This window comes from Heliangelus exortis, chromosome 10 (genome assembly GCF_036169615.1).
Source record: "Heliangelus exortis chromosome 10, bHelExo1.hap1, whole genome shotgun sequence".
Classification (NCBI taxonomy): Eukaryota; Metazoa; Chordata; class Aves; order Apodiformes; family Trochilidae; genus Heliangelus; species Heliangelus exortis.
The window spans coordinates 6,369,447-6,383,411 of record NC_092431.1 but is presented as its reverse complement, the minus strand read 5'-3'; the positions used below and the strand labels follow the sequence as shown (position 1 = coordinate 6,383,411).

Here is a 13,965-nt window from a genome sequence, read left to right as displayed (position 1 = left end):
AAATCTCCAAGCACTTTTGAAACTTTAATTACTCCCCACTGAACTCTATATTGTCATTTCTATTTTACAAATGAAGAAATTGAAGCACTGGGAGGTTAGAGCTAATGTTTTCCAGCTTGGGCAACTTAAGGTAAGCACTTCCATTCACACCTTTCTTCCTCAAGAGGAATTACTCAACACTTTCGAATTAATTTTTGCACCAGTTTAATGAACAAATTGGTGATAATCTTACCCAAGAGCTCACAAAAAGTTACTAGAATTGCTGACAGTGCCACTAAATTTCTAGCAAAGAAAAGACTCAAAGTGTGTGGCTTATTTATTTCCCTTAGTGACACTCCAGCTGAGGAGGCAAAATGAATGCTAACTCATCAGAGGGCTAAATATTCAGGGAGGAAAAGAGCTATTTAGGTATCTAAATACCTAGAGACTTAAATTTTAGGTCTCTGCTGTGAGAACAGACTGATCTCAATCACAAATAAGCATGGACTGGAAATCAGGGGGAGATTTTTAATCATCAGAGGAGTGAAATCTGGGGACAAGTGGATAGACTGGGGGCAAAAATAGCATCACTTGTGTTGGGATGGAGTTGGCTCAGAGACCAGGAGTGATAAGGAGATGCTGTGCCAGTGCCTTAATGGGACTGGACTTGGTGATCCTGCATGTCCTTCTCCATGTTGTGTTCCCAGAACTGCAAACCAGTTTCCTAACTCCTGGACACACATAGATATTGGGACAAATACAGCTTCTTCCCTGCAGGGGCCCCTGAGTTCTTCTTGTTTAGCATTTTGGTCATTTGGGTAGCAAAATGCATTTGCTGCCCCAGAAAGGTGGTGCATACCTGGTGATATCAAACACTATTCTCCTTTTCAGATCTGCAGTGCCTCATGTGCCAGATTGCAGCTATTGTATGAAGAATTTTCAGTTCTTTTTTGTGCCCAGTGGCTGATGGAAAGTTCATATTATTTATGGCAGAAACCAGCAGTGTACTTTTAAGCTGAGAATGTGCAGCGAGTGTCAATCAATTAAGCCATTCAACTTATTTATGAAACAAGACAAAACAATGTCTAGGATATGAATTCCCATCTCAATAGGATCCTCCCTGATATAAAATGTCAGAGCTGAAAAAGGGTCAGCTCATGACCCTTGAATATTCTTTTAAACTATTTGCAAATCAATACCTCTTCTCTGGGTTTGTTCAGGGACCATCATTCCCTTTTATTGTAAGTCACAGGGCATAGACTGCTTACCAGTGAGCATGGAAACAGATCCCTGCACTAAAGGAGCAGCTGGCTTTGGAGATGGGGTCTGACTCTCATTTATAGGGGTGGTTCACACTACCCTGGAAGTGCAAATGGTTTTAAAATTAGTATAATTACTATATTTTTTTTCCTGACTCTTGAGCTCCTTTGCATGTGTTGAAAGAGCAAAGAAGTCCTTCTCTGTGTGTGTGGTTGGGATTGTCTCCCCCTTACCAGTGCCTTCATCAGCCATCAACATCATCTCCCATTTTCTCTTCCTTGTGTCCTTGTGTAGCTGAGTTTTGGCTTTGCAGTCTCAAATTTTCTCTCTTAACAATTCTCCTAGCAATAACCTGTTTGCTACAGGTAGAGCTTGAGTGGACAGATGGCCTGATCCTCAGCTGAGCATCTGGCCTATTAAGCTGTTTAAAAAGGCATCAGCTTTACAAATCCCAGTCTTAATCTCATTGCCCACTGGGTGACCTGTGGGGGTTTCAAATCAGTGCCAAAGAGGGGAAGAGCAGGAAGGCAGCTGAGGTTTCCACTGAGTCAGGCAAAGCAAGGGAGGTGCCTGCAGGTCAAACCAGCTGGATGAGCACCAGGGATGGGCACATTTCTGATGACAAGGAGATGGAGAAGGTCAACAGTCCTGGCTGGACCAGAGGCTAACTTGAGCTCTCTTGCAAGCAGGGCATTCACAGAATGGATCCTTCAAGTAGTTGGTCCAGGCCTTTGGATAGTTTTGTCTAAGGGCCCTCTCATCTCATCTTCCAGTGAAGATTTCATCTTTTTTCTCTGAGGGAACACATGGAATGATCCTAATGCCTTTCAGTGGCACTTGTGCAAGATGAAGTCCAGGCAGATGATCCAAGGATGATACAACAAAAGAAATGCTCAGTTGTTTACTGAGCTGTGCCAGTAACAAGAGAGATTTTTGCACTAGATGACCTTTAAAGGTCCCTTCCAACTCAAACTGTTCTATGATCCTCTGGTTCTATGATAAAAGGAAGACAATGGTTCAGAAGGGAGTGAGCCCTTCACATCAATGATCCTGTCTACTGACAGCATGGCATTCCTCAGAGGAAATCAGATACATGGTTTTGGGGATATATGACCAGGAGTGTGATATACCCATAAAGCCCCTGTGAGAAATGGTATCTTCCTGTCACTTATCCCTCCTATAGGATGAATCTTGAGGCAGATATTTGGTAGACATAATAACCTGAGAAAAAGTGAAGAATTAAAAAAAAAAAATTTGAACTTGCATAGCACTGAGTGACCTGGAAATGAATGAAGCTCTGATTTCTCCAGCTACTGACTGGTTTTGAATTTTACAGATTTGTATTGAATTATCCCCAAACCACAGACTCCAACCCATTTGGAGCAGTCCTGGAGCAGATTCTTTTAGAATTCAGGACATCAAATTGAGATTTCCCCTACAAAATTCAGAGAAATTCTGTAACAATAAATAAGCACACTTACATTAAGTTCTTTAAAGTAACTAAGTATAGAGAGGGTCCCCCTCTGTTTTTCAAATCGAAAGTATTTTGAGTTTAAATTTATTTTTAAAAGGCCAAGGTAGTAATAACTTTTTTTTCTTCGACCAACTTTAATACCTGAAAACCTTAGTAATTTTGGTATGTAGAGTTTGTGCTGCTGGGGAAAAAAAAATTATTCAGTGAAAGTCTCCTGTGAATCTGTAAAAGAAAACTCTGGAAACTGCTTCATGTGCAAATTTGTTTGCACTCACTGAGTCTGGTGCAGGCTTGTGCTGATGTCTGCTCAGGTAGGCAACATGAAACAGAAACCCCCAGAATCTCCTGGTTTTGTTTGTGTTGTTTTGTCTTTTTTTATATGGTTTCCCCTTAAATAGGGTATTCTGGACAAATTGCTGTTTGCTATCTCTCAGCTGTGCAATCAGTTCCTCCATCAGCACAAAAGGGTCCAAAGGAACCCCTAGGGATGAGCTGGGCTGTAACACAAGGTTTCTCTAGGTAGCAGAGAGCCACTCTTCAACTTAAGCCAGTCAAAATTTTTTCAGGCTTTTATCCAGCAAAGTTTTTTAAACATTCTTAACTTTAGAGTTGCATTTAGAATTCTGGAAAATGCTACTCAAAGCTACTATTCACAGCTACAGCTTTACACTGACATGCAGAGGGAGACTCTATGAGCATAATGCCCCAAAAAATAAATCAGAAGTTCTTAGGATCAAAAGGAAAAACTAGCAGCTTGCTAGCTATGAATTTGCAATTAAGGTTAAGAAAGGATGTCCAAAAATAAGAAAGAAATCCCTATATTTTAATTATAGGCATGAAAACAATATATCTAATATAGAACTCACTGAAAAAGTTTGTAGACATCTGTTGTTGAATAGTGAAACAAAATTGAGTGAAAGAAAATCTTTAAAAATGGAATATGAATATTGAAAAAGGAAATTTCTAGTCAGCCTAAGGTTTGTTATTAATAGACATTTGCCACAGAATACTTCTTAGAAATAGATTTGGAGTTGGAAGTTCACCAGGCTGCTATAAAAAAAAAAGGAAAAGCTGATGAATCGCAGTTGCTTCCCTCTAAATAAAGAGTAACTAACCAAGGAACCATCTGTCAGTGTATGATTACCAACTTTCTTTTTGTCTTTCAAAACAGCTTGAGAAATCAAGGGCACTGGGAGGGAAGTGGGGAGCAGACACTGCAGGCTCAGCCAGCACTCAGCCCCAGACAATCAGACCCCATCCTTGCCTTTCCCTCTTGTGCACTAATTTCATACTGCTGGTTTTCATCTGGTGTGCCTGTCTATTTCAAATATATTTCAAATTATTCTGCAGTAAATGTGGCTAATTTTTGGTACGGCTGACACTTGCAGAGTGAAACTTTTCGAAGAGACGAAAATCCTTAAGTCCTCTCAGTTTGTGAAACCAACAGAATAATATGAATTCATTTTTTCCCTCTGCTATTGTGTAGTAGAAAGCCACGGGAAAACATATTCTTAATGGTTTTCTTAAGGCTGAATGCCCCACTAGCAGTAAGAGAGACAAAGCAGTAAGATCTAAAGTAAGATCTAAGGCCTCTCAGTCTCCAAAAAACTGCATCAGTTTTTATGCTGGAAAAATGAGGGATTTATTCCTTTTTTTTTTTTTTTTTTTTTTTTTTTTTTGTGGTCAGATGAGTTCAGGGTCAATGTACAATTTCTCTTTTTGTTTCTAGTCCAATGACCACCTACTTTGGGGTGGTTTATTCCCCCAAACTCCATCTGACTCTCATCAAACTCACTGCATCTGGCTCTTCGCTGCCAAGGGGCTTTGCGCTGCTGGCAGCCACCTCCCCACAGCTTGCATCAACCCCACACCCCACAAACCCCTTTGGGAAAGAAAAGCCATGGGCACCAAGAGATTTGCCAGTGAAAATTGCTCCCATTTGATCCAAAATTATTATATTTTCTATGTTATATTTTTACAAATTCCCCCACCCATGACCTTGTCCCCCCGCACCTCCCCCAGCCACTCTAATGCCTCGCCCCAGGGTACCCTCTCACATTTCCCCTTGTTTCCAGCCCTTAGTCCATGCTTCCCACCTCTGGCCCAGTGGCTGAGAGCAGGTGAAAAGGTAGGTGATAATATAAATATTTATTTCTGCTGATGGTAGTGTTTCCTGATGGAGCTGTCACCCTAAAAAAATACTTTAAAAATTCATTTCCAAACCGTGGCATCTTTCCTTTGTATGGCCACAAAAAGAAAGACTCTCTCTGTATAATAAATAGTAAACTCCTAGGTGAAATTAAACAGACTTGAAGTTGCCAGGATCAGGTACTTGATGTATTTCTAAAGGAAGCTAATGATGGGAGAGCAGACAGGGACAGCTACCCTACAACTACACAAGTAAAGCAGACATTTATGTACACATCTTGACAGCCTGATATGTTGGTTTCTGACCCCTGTCAAGTGCAAATGGAAATAGTCCCACTGAAGTACCTATTTTTTTACATAATATACTGATTTTGGTGTTAGAGTTGCACCAGCCAGTACAGTTTCTAGGTGCCAGTGCACATCCTGTAGGCACAGAATGGGGCAAATAAACCAATTTGAGAGCAGCTCTAATAAGCACCATCCCATTGCATGGCTGGAAATTTTTTGAGATTCATTAAGTAGTCAGCAAATAAGACACATTTGTCTCCCATAAAAGAGTGAACTGGAAATACAGAAAGAAAACCTATGCCTGGCTGTGATTTGTCAGAGAACATATTAGCAGGAAGAGCCCCAGTCTGTTTAGCAGTTGGGTGTGAGTTAGAGCAGGAACCAGAGTGAGAGGAACTATTTTAAATCAGTTCTATTAATACTCTGAAAGTACATTTAAAAGCATCAGCAGCTACAGCCATTTCTGACTCTTCCAGGAGGAAGTTGCCATTTGTTGCAGAGCTGCTGTTGCTTTAATTTGACATTCAATATGTGTTTTCCCCACAGTATTAGATATCTTGGGCTCTATCCAGGACACATTTGGAAATGAACTGATCCCTGTAGTTCCTATGCAACGATGAGATTTACTACTTAGGTCGCCGTGTATCTTCAGCAAGTCAAATAAACATAAGGAGCATTAATTAGGGCTGCTTGCTGAATTTAGATTGCATTCACATAACCTGATACAGGAGCTGGTGGGGCCAGGCTGGTTCATCCAAGGTTGCAGAGGGTGAAATAGGCTGTGACAAGGGCCTGGATCAGCTCTGGGCTGAAAAACACACCAGCCCTGTTCATCCCCTACCCAGGCTTTAGGCTGACTTTGGGAAAAATCCTTGGAGTTTACCTGAATTTAAAGAATCAAGGTATAAAAAGCAACCTTTCCTAGATAAGGAGAGGTTTAAGATAATTTTGGGACATGTCAGCAGGAGAGCAATTCTGTGATATTATAGCTGATGCTTTGACACCCCACAGTAGTCAGACATATATGTGAGTGAGAGTTATAGATGGTAAATATACATCTATAAAGTATTTTAAAATCACATTTTAATCTGGGGAGTTTTAAGAGGGGCCCATAGGGTTGTTGCTTTCTTTTTTCAGCCCTTCATTAACTGGGGTCTCTAATGAAGGAGGTGACATTCTCTGGAGCTCTTTGCCTCCAGACATACTGATATAAACCCCCTGGGCTGCTGGTTCAGCAATCCCACCAGCTTTCTCCTTCCTTGGTTTATGGGTGCCAAATCCTTGCAATCTCAGAGAGGAAGGATTTTGAGGAGGCACATCCTGGGATTAAGGCACTTCCCAAAACATGGGAGTGGAGCCAGCATGTACCAATGCAACTGCAAGAATTTTGCAATTTGGTTGACATCTTATGCTAAGGATGGAAGCTACCTGGTGAAACTGAGTCAAAGCTTAGCAGAATGAGCCTTGTTTTCACCAAGCCCAAACTGTACAGAAGAAGGTTTTGGTGTCCTACCTAGTCTGAAGCTCTTTGCCTTTTAAAAATATTTTATTGCTCCCCTACCATTGGTTTCCAGGTGAGGTTACATGAAGCAGACCTGGAGCCCAGTGTCACTCTGGACCATTCCTGATGGCTGCTGGGTGTGACAGGGACTGCAGTGCTGGAGCTGCATTGCTGAGCATCCTGGAGGGAACAGGTAAGGCTGCAACTCTCTCATGTCTTTGGAAAGTCAAACATGGGTGAACCTCTCTTGTTGGGACATGCCCAGAGACACACCACAGCTCCCAGTGCTTCCATTTGGGTTATCCTTGCTGTGGGGCAGTGACTTCTTTTGCTTTTTGTGTTGGCTGTTTTCACCAAAGGAGGTATATATTTTAAAGGTACAAACATTTTAACAGCTTTACTTTTACCAGCATCATGTTAATTCCCTGATGACTTTCCAGAGGTGGCTTTGGGAATTGTTGGTTCCTATGTGCAGTGGGGAGGAGGAGTGAAGCAAGGTGGACCAGTGTATCAGCACAGGCAAATACTGGTTTCTGCTGCAGAATAAAACCAAATAAATCTTAAGGTATGAAAACTGGGGGCAGATTGCCATGGCTTTCCCCCACTAATGCCCTGTTCCCCTCTCCCTGGATGCTTCCTTGTTGGGAAATTTGCTCCAGTGCTGGGGAAAACAGGGCGTGGGATTGAGGGCCACCACTTCTCACCCATTGCTGCCACAGCATATCCCTGACATGCCCCCTGTTTGGAAGTACTGGAAGGATTTGGATTAATTTAGGTGCTCTGTGGTTGATAAGGACATGTTATTTGAGTAAGGTTCTGGGAGGTTTGCTCAGGATGGGCAGAGGGGAGAAGTGGCAGCTCCTTTCCCAGGCAGTGAGCAGCTGATCCAGGTTACATTGCTCCTGGATGAGGATCCACCTCTACCCAATGCAGAGAGCCAGTGGGGAAGGATAAGGAGAGAAGAGTCCCAGAAGAATTATTTTAAAAAGGAGAATGAGGTCACATTACTGAGGATGAGATCAAGGGATAAAATAAGCATGTAGGGCAGAAAGGTTGCTGTGCTAAATGAATTACAACCACTGAGGAGTGTTAGGAAACAAGGAGAAAGGTGCTATAAATACAGTAAAGTAAGAAAAAGACAGCAGCAGGCAGAAGCCCATTACCTAATGAGGAACAGGAGAGGTACAGATGACCTACAGAAGGCTGACATATTTAATGTCTCCCTGCTTCGGTTTTCTTCAGAAAAAAAACCCAAAACACTTTACTATGATAGAAAGGTGGCAAGACAAAAGACAAAAGAGCAGAAGAACAGACAAGGGAGAACTTGGTTAAAGTGAATATAGGCACCAGGGGGTACCAAAAAAAGCAGGCAGCTTTGGGGTGCAGGGATAACCTCTGTCCTCAAAGAAAGAAAAAAAGTGGACCTGACATTATACACTGCAGTCATCCCCAACACTTACCAGGAAAGGCACTGGAATAAAACCCAATCCAACTGAACATACCTAGAGATCAATGCAGCAATAAGGAACAGCCAGATGGATTTGCTGAGGAGCAAATATTGTCCAACCCATCTGGCATTTGCCTGTAAGAGGGTGGATGCCTCTGAGCCAGGCAATGCAGTTGCATATCTCAACATGTACAGGTCTGGGTGCAGTAAGGCTTTGGGTGGAATGCCATCCCTGAGAAATATTTGTCTGAAGTAGGTCTGGATGGGAAGAGAGGGCACCTGAGCCTATTGAAGCTTCTATTATGGCTCTATCAAAGCTTCTCATATCACTTTGGGTGAATGGAACAAACTCCTCTTTGTAGAAAAAATGGGATCATTAGCATCCCATATTACATCAAGGAACAAGGAGATTTTGTCTCCTTTGACTGTAAACTGTTTGGGTCTGTTATGTGTCTCATAATAAGAACATCACTAGATTTTTAGATGCCCCCAAGTGTAATTAACAGCAATGGGTACCCCTAGATACAAGGTGCTGGATGCATTTCCATGAAGGACCATCCTGTGGGGTCTTCAAGTCTGCTGTGAGCTGTATGAAAGATTTGAGGAGTCTAGTTCAATGAGATACATCTTGCTTTTATATGTGGCAGGCATTTCAGAACAGTGAAAAAGTAAAAGAAAGCTGAAAGTCATGGGTGGCTTGGTGGGAGAGATTTTGCTGGTAAGTTTGAGAGAGAAGAAACAAAGAGGAGGGAGACCTGTGAGAGCCTTTGAAGATGAAGGAAAAAGACCTGGTGTTCAGTATTCCTACTTCCTTGTACTTCTTCCATCAGTACCTACTAATCCTACCACTAACCATCTATTTTCATGTTAAGTTTAAAACATTCTCAGATTTTCATTCCAAGGTCAGAGAGTGGTGTCTGGGGCTTATGGAATAGGAGATACACACCATAGAAAGACAAGAATCTGCACATTCAGTCCTGGGGAATATTAACATGTATGTAACACCCTGTGCATGTGACAGAATAGAAGAGTTTCATGTATTGCAAAAGCTTTGGTGTACTGATCAGAACCTGATGCATCCAACTTATGGGCTGGTGTTACTCTTCCATTTATGTGGTCAAAGAAAAGAAAAAAGGAGAGACAAGCCTTCAGGGGCAGTGACCTTTTCTTTATTCAATCCTGAACAGAAAGAGGGTCTTTACTTCCAAGAACTCATTTTTTTTTTCTTCTTGCCACACAACGAGGGCTCCAAAAGAATAGGTCCTTGGAGCTAACAAGGTTGATCATCAAGGAATCCTCTGTGCCTTCCGAATCCTAGGGCTGTGGAAAAGATTTAGTGCTTTGCTGAAACAACCTTTGGAAGTTATGAAAGCCCAATTTAAAGGCCGATTTTAAAACTGGGTCTGCACAGACTTTTTCTGCTCTTCCAGGAAATAACATAGCATGGACCTCTGAGTGCCTTCATCTCCTGAAGAGCCAAATAATGCCCAGTATTTCCCATGTGATTGCAGCAGATGCCTTCAGCAGTCAATAGTGGGTCCAGGGTTAATGATTAACTTTGAGGGGGATAGAAATACAATGGCACTAAAGTGTGGTCATTATAATGGTAGATTAAAAGCAGGGTTGCTGCAGAGAGGTCCTGCTGGAAATTCTCCTCTTAGGGGGTGTAAAGAACAGCACAAAAAAAATACAACTAACTGCACACAGGAGGACAGGGTGTGCTTCAGAGGAATGAGTGGCACAAGGGTAGGGCTGGGCTCTGAATAATATTAATAGGATGGGTTTATGTCCACTTATGTTTTACACATCCAACATAGTGGTGAGAAAAAGGGAAAAAGCTGTTGGGAGATCTGCTGGTCCTTGCTTTCAAATCTTAGGTGAAGGTAGATGTGCTGAGGCATGGGCTTACCCTGTCTTGAAAAAAGAGACAAAAGTGGTAAAAATAGATAAAAATACTCATGTGACACTGTGTTCTAGCTGTCAAATTCAGCTCTTCCTACGTTGCTTTGTTCAGTGGCTTCCTTCATTGTGCTCAGGTTTACCAAAAGGGTAGCTCCAGCATGGCAGGTATCACTTGGACACTGGTGAAAAAGTTACAAGGAGCCAAAATTAAACAGCTTAGGAAGAGCCTAATTAAGAATGGCTATAAGTGAGTTTTCTTGATTCATAAGTTTTTGTTCCCAGCCGAATTTCTTGCTCTCCAGGAGCTGTTTGGTACTGTTTGAACCACGTAGCTGAGTGCAGAGTGTATCTGAAAAGAGCAACCTGATCATCTTCTGCCTTGTGTGGAGCTACAGGAGTGCAAATCACAGAGGGAGAGGGCCCATGGCCTCTGTCTTGAGCAAAAATGCTGCAAATGTGAGAGACAGTGACTGCAAAATGCTTCCTGCAGTTGCTGATATTGTGGCAAATCTCTGAAATATGTCACTGACATCCCTGGGGAGTCAACACCATAAAACTGGTGCGAGAAGAGAGTAAGTCCTGTCAGGTTTGATGGTTGTATTTATTTATGAGTTTTAATTTTTAAAATTTCCTCTCTGTTGAGATCCTGACTGCTGTTGGTCCCACGGGAAGAAAGAAGGTTAAGTTAGTTGGCATCAGGCTATTGCAGAGTCCTTCCTCACTGGCAAGGAGCAAAGCACAACACTGGGATGCCAGGTAGGTACCAGCTGTACCCAAACAGATGGTAGCACATCAGGGAGGTGCCCAGCACACCAGACATTCTCTAGTGGACCATGCTTGGTGGTGGCCCTCTGTCCCAAGGCTGTGAACCTCTCTTCCTCCTCTGCTGGACATATTTTACGAGTCTCATCTTCCCCCTTCCATGCAGTTTTTTTAACTCTGTCCCATGGAGAGAAGAGGCCATCTCCACACTGATGCCCAGTGACCACTGACCCCAAAGACCAAGGGCAGGAGCAAAGTTTCACATACTTTTGGGCCTTCTTAACAGCACAGCTCTTCCCACTGCTGCACACATGGAACAAAAAAGAAGAGCAGAGGGTTTGCAGTGGTTGTCAGTGTTGTGTGTAGACAGATACTAATGATATGAGATGGGCACTGAGCAGCAGATTTGGTGGAGGCTGCAGTACCACCCAGCTCCCCAGAAAGGTCAGTGGGACACGGGACTTGACCCCACATTCCTTGAGCATCCCTGACCCCCACTGAAGTAACTCAGACCTTTTCTGTGGCACCATTAACTTAGAAGATTTATGTGCTTCAGGCAGTGGGAGGAGACCTTGATTTAATTTCCAGCATAGCTTTTTGCTTTCCTACCCACATTCATGTTTATGGTAACAGATGTGGATTCAGCTCAAGTAGCCAGGGGAGCAGGTCAAGCTTGACTCTGTTCCCAAGCAGATGTGAACCACTGGCTTATCATTTAACTAAGTTGTTGACAGCTAATGGTCTAATTGGAAGGGCAATTGATTTTGGATGACATTTTAAAACTGCAAACTCAGCTCAACAATTTATAACCCCACTGGTGGCTTATTACTTTGGCAGAGTTAAGTGGATTGATTGGTCATAAACTTCCATTGGTTTCTTGTTACCATGAGCCATGCTTAATGCTTTGTTATTGATCTTGATCTATAATGTTCTGAAAATATAAGTTTTCTTCAAAAAAGAAAGCCCCTGCAGCACTGGATGCTGTAAAGAGAGATGCCCTGTAGCACCTCCATGCACTTTGGCTTCAGGAAACACTGGTTCCCATCACACCTGGGCTGTTTTGGAGAGAGTGAAGTTGTGCAGTTTGTTGAGCTGTGCCCTTTTCATCCCTCCTGCAGCAGGAACAGGAGTTCTTTAGCAGTGGATGAGCATGAGCCTGCACTTTTAATCCAGGAATTATTTGGAGCAAATTGAATCTGCCTGAGAGACAAGAAACAAGGGTGTGAGCGTGAGAACTGAGTCCCATGTGAGAGGTGGAGTGAGAGGCATCCCAGAGCAGCCTGTGGCCTAAATCCTTCTTTCCTTAACCCAAACTGATCCAAAGGCAGCCCTTCTTTCTTTATTTTAGAAGAGGTGGGATCTTTGGCTCCAGTTAGAGGACCTAAAGGAGAAATCTGTCAGGTGAAAGACAAGTCACCCAACTTTGCTACCTGGGCTCTTCCCTTCTGCAAAATAAGGACAATGAAACCTGAGTGTTTCAACATGTTATGGGGATTAGTGGATTAAACAGGTCTGATCCTGCATGAATTGAAGTTTGCCAGGTGCCAAAGAGTGTTGGACATGGCAGCTCAACGTGTTGGTAAATATCCAATCATGAAATCTTAATTATTATTCTGAATAGTGAGGTGGTTCTAAGTAGCTCCCAAGATTTACATCACAGTTTGTGGGACTGGGCACACAAATGGGACCAGAACAAATGCACTCTGTTCTTTCTAGCGTGTGAAAACTGTTGGTGCTTCAAACCTTTGGTTGTGTGAATCATCTTCATCACTCTAAGCCAGCTGTAAGGTGTCTGGTAAAGGAAATTGTTGTATCTGCTGCTTGGGAACATCTCCTGGCAGTAGGTGGCCTGGTCCTTTGTCATCTGCATCTCTTGATACTACTGCAAAATTGTCATCTGCCCAAAAGCAGCAGTGTGGCTTCCAGCAGGATGCAGGCAGGGAGGAACTGTAGGAGGATCAGCTCGAGGTAATGGGTTGCACACACAATGTGAAACTTCACACCCTGAAACCCAAAGGAACCACAGAAGGGGAAATGAGGTGGGATATGAATGAACTAATTTGGAGCCAGTGCCATCTTCAGTTGTTGTGAGTAAAGCAAAGTTGTGAAATCTGTGTCTCTGTACAGTATCTTTCCTGGGTAATCTTGCTCCAGCAGTGACTCCAGAAAGCTGATTTCCTGCTAACTTAAGCTTGTGTTGCAATCAGCTCTGGTGCTTGCTACAGGACTCAAGGTGAGAGCATGCACACCTACCAGAGCAAGGGATTATCTGTGCATACACCAAATATTCACTGCAATTCCAAATCATATCAGGTGGAAAAGGGCAGGCCAATGGTCTTTTTGAGAGATTCATATTGCTTTCCAATTTTTATTTTTTTTAAAGTTCTTGGCATGGTTGAGGCAGGTTGCTTTGGATTAGCAGTCACACAACTCAAGTGCAAAAGCAAAAGGGCCTGCAAAAGTAAGTGATGGCTTTGCTTTGAAGTTCATTGGGAGAAAAGCCAAGTTTATAGGATCCAAGGATATAGTCCTGCAAAACTGGTTTAGTGGGAAGAATGCATGGAAAGAAACAATAAAATCAATGAGGCTTTACAGAGATCTTGGCAAATCTTGCATTGTCCTGTTTTAAAATGCACTTCTCTGGGGAAAAGAGAGGACATATACAGAGTGCTGGTTCTTTTTCTATTTTGGATATGAAGTATAATCCTAGTCATCCTGATGTTCTGAAAGATATAGGGGAACTGGCACAAAGAAAAGCAAAAAAGACAGAGATGAATGGAACAACTTTCAGGCATAGGCTGTGACCCTCCAGTTCAAAGTGAGGTGGCTGAATGCAGTTCAGTGGAGCCACATAAAACTCTGAGCAGCATGGAGAAGGTGAAAACAAACCAAAAAGTCAAGGGCACCCAGTCAAACTATCAGGTTTAAAAACAAATTATAGCAAAGCACTAATTTTTCACCCAGTGGAATTATGGAAGTCATAGTTAGATCTGATGTGGAGGCCAAAATTATAAACGTGTTCAAAAAGGCTTTTTCAACAGGGAAGAGCCTTTCGAGTTACTAAATGCAATTTTCTTCCAGTTTGGTAAATCCCTGGGTGACTGAACATTGGGAGGGTCCATTATGGAAATATTTGACCTGTGCACACCATGTTTCCTTTTCCTATAGCACAGATACTGGTGAGGACAGGACCAGGTGGGGCAT

At 42.6% G+C, this 13,965-nt stretch overlaps 1 long non-coding RNA gene across 3 annotated transcripts in view; it reads left to right on the top strand.

The window, feature by feature from the left end:
* The window catches only part of LOC139800382 (uncharacterized), a 64,995-nt gene that overhangs the window by 4,472 nt on the left and 46,558 nt on the right, over positions 1-13,965 (top strand). For all 3 annotated transcript variants that reach the window (XR_011727729.1, XR_011727727.1, XR_011727730.1), the window contains exon 2: positions 6,724-6,843. This is a non-coding gene — a long non-coding RNA (uncharacterized lncRNA). The remainder of the gene's footprint in view (positions 1-6,723; positions 6,844-13,965) is intronic.